At 37.8% G+C, this 3,066-nt stretch overlaps 1 non-coding gene across 1 annotated transcript; it reads left to right on the top strand.

The window, feature by feature from the left end:
- Window positions 1-2,032: 2,032 nt before the first annotated feature.
- On the top strand, window positions 2,033-2,143 carry LOC121225266 (small nucleolar RNA R71). Its single transcript, XR_005923157.1, has one exon. It is a non-coding gene; the product is annotated as a small nucleolar RNA R71 (small nucleolar RNA).
- Window positions 2,144-3,066: the final 923 nt, after the last annotated feature.

Below are 3,066 nucleotides of genomic sequence, written 5' to 3'. Positions count from 1 at the left end.
GCCTCCCGAGAAGCGCTTATTTATAGTCTAAGCTTGACTTAGCTCTCTGGTGTATGATCATGGTGGCTCGAGGAGTTTACACTCCTCATCCCTGCTACCAACTTTATCTATATAAGGTTTAAGACGAGTATTGTTTACCTTAAAAGTTTCGAATTTGGGGTGAATTACCTCGACTATACCATATTGGAAAATACTGAGTACCGTGAGAGGAATTTCATCATGAGTTTCAGAAGTGGTAATGCAAGGATTTGTTGCATCTAGTAGTACTTTGTCTCCAACCTTAAGTTGATTTGGTGATGAATTGAGCTCGTCTTGGCTTAGTTTTGATTTATCGATTGTTCTTAGTTTCTGTATCTGCCATTCATCTAGTTCCTTGATTTGTAGCCTTCGTTCTTCATAGATAGGTCCTTTGTTGTTGCTTGAACATGGCTCGTGTAGGTTCCTCGTACTTATTTCCTGCAAAGTAGGTTGCACCACATGGTCAGTTTTAGTAGAATGATTTATACAACCACCTTCAACTTTTGATGTGTTACTCGAATTACGAGATTGAAGGGTGATTGTTTCGTCTCCCACACGAAGTGTGAGTTCACCTATGACAACATCAATTATTGTTCTAATGGTTGCTAAAAAGGACCTCCCTAGAATTAAAAAAACGTTACTATTCTCCTCTATGTCTAGTACAACAAAATTAACAAGGAATATAAATTTGTCAATTTTAACGAGTACATCTTCAATAATCCCCCTAGGAAATCTGATTGTTTTATCGGCTAATTGAATACTCATCCTAGTTTGTTTGGGTTTCCCAAGACCTAGTTGCTTAAACATTTTGTAAGGCAAACATTGATACTAGCCCCTAAATCAGCCAAAGCATTATTTACATTTAGGCTACCAATTAAACAGGGAATCGTAAAACTCCCTGGATCTTTTAATTTGTTGGCCAGCTTATTCTATAGTATGGCTGAGCAAACCACATTTAGTTCCACATACGACACCTCATCCAACTTCTGCTTATTTGTTAAAAGCTCCTTTAAGAATTTGATTGCATTTGGCATCTGCGAAAAAGCTTCAATAAACGGTAAGTTAATATGTAACTTCTTTAATAATTTAAGGAATTTACTGAGTTGTTCTTCTGTGTGGTCTTTCCTTGTCACGTTTGGGTATGGCACACGAGATTTGTATTTTTTACTTATCGGTTTTTGGTCATTGTGGTCCACCTCACCCTTACCTTTACTTACCACTGTTTCTTGTCTCGGTTCTAGTTCAGGTGCAACTAACCCTTCCTCATTTTGAATGGTAATTGCATTGATTTGCTCCCTTGGGTTAGATTTTGTGTTACTCGGCAGGCTACCTTATGGTCGTTCAGATATCAATTTAACGAGTTGACCTATATAAGTTTCGAGCCCTTAGATCGATGCTTGTTTATTTTTAAGTGATGTCTCGGTATTCTAAAAATGAGTTTCTAACACCGAGGTGAATTTTGTTAGCATCCCCTCAAGGTTTGGCTTTTTCTCTTGTTGGTAAGGTGGTTGTTGGAAGCTTGGAGGTGGTGGTGGTTGCTGATTCCCTTGGCTTCCCCATGAAAAATTTGGGTGATTCCTCCATCCTGCATTGTAAGTATTGCTAGAAGATTATTTTGAGATCAAGGATTATTACCCATGTAATTTAACTGCTCATTTTCCATGTTGTGGCCATAGGGTGGGTATTCTGGATTGCACAATCCACCTCCACTTACTTCGCACTACATTACTAGGTGAACCTGTGAAGAACTAAGAAAACCATCAATTTTCTTATTCAAGAGTTCTACCTGATTAGAGAGCATGGTGATCGAATCGATGTTATAAACACCGGCTGCTTTTTTTGGCTTTGTCCTCATGACTTTCCACTGATAATTATTCAGTGAGATCTCTCTATGAATTCATAAGCATCTTCAAGTGTCTTATTATTGATGGTTCTGCCAGCGGCTGCGTCGATCGTCTGTCGAGTCGAAGGATTCAGGCCATTATGAAACATTTGAACCTATAGCCAAAGTAGTAACCCATGGTGAGAGCACCTTTTGAAAAGGTCCTTGTATCTCTCCCATGCATCGTTGAGTGTTTCTAAATCCATCTGCACAAAAGAAGAGATACCATTAGGTAATTTGGTTGTTTTAGCCGGCGGAAAATATTTTAATAAAAATCTTTCGGTCATTTGTTCCCAAATAGTGATTGACCCTAGTGGTAACGAGTTCAACCATTGCTTAGCCTTATTTCTCAACGAAAAGGGAAACAACCGAAGGCGAATGGCATCATCAAAAACGCCATTGATTTTAAAAGTGTCGCAAAACTCTATAAAATTTGCCAAGTGAGCGTTGGGATCCTCGTCCTGCAAACCATCAAACTGAACAAACTGTTGGATCATTTGAACGGTGTTAGGTTTCAGTTCAAAATTATTTGCAGCAACAGCAGGCCTAACTATGCTCGATTTAGTTCTTGTTGAAGAAGGTTTAGTATAATCATATATAGTAGGCGGAGCAGGATTCTGATTAGCAGCAATCGTAGGAGGTAGTGGATTTTCTTGGTTTTCAGGCATCTCCTCGGTTGTGGTTGAAATATCGTCCTCTTGCTCTTCCTCTGTGTATCTTAAGCTTAGCTTTATTTCTCTTTGGTTTCTGCGAACTGTGCGATAGATCTCACTATCAAATGGTAAAGGTCCTGATGGGTTTTTTTCTGGTCATAAACTAGAAAAACCTGTCAGAAGAGAATAAATGAAGAATTAGAAAAGAAAATAAAATTTTAAATTGCAAATAAAGTAGAATGGCTAAAGTAATAAAAATTGAGTGTTCCTAATATCCTAGTTCCCCGGCAACGGTGCCAAAAACTTGTTACGTGATATTCGTGACAGGTTTTAAAAATGTATAATTAATCGTTGTTGAAACTAACTATTCTCACGATGAAGGCAAGTGTACCTATCAAACAATAGTATTTCTTTAGCAAGACTGGATTGTCAAACCCAAAGGAACCAAGATTACTAGTAATTACTTTCTTTCTATTATCTAGACTAAAAATTAAGGGATTTGTTTATCTAAAT

Source organism: Gossypium hirsutum, chromosome A03, assembly GCF_007990345.1.
Source record: "Gossypium hirsutum isolate 1008001.06 chromosome A03, Gossypium_hirsutum_v2.1, whole genome shotgun sequence".
NCBI classification, from domain to species: Eukaryota; Viridiplantae; Streptophyta; class Magnoliopsida; order Malvales; family Malvaceae; genus Gossypium; species Gossypium hirsutum.
Note: the sequence above shows the minus strand (reverse complement) of the source record. Positions and strands in the feature narration are given on the sequence as shown.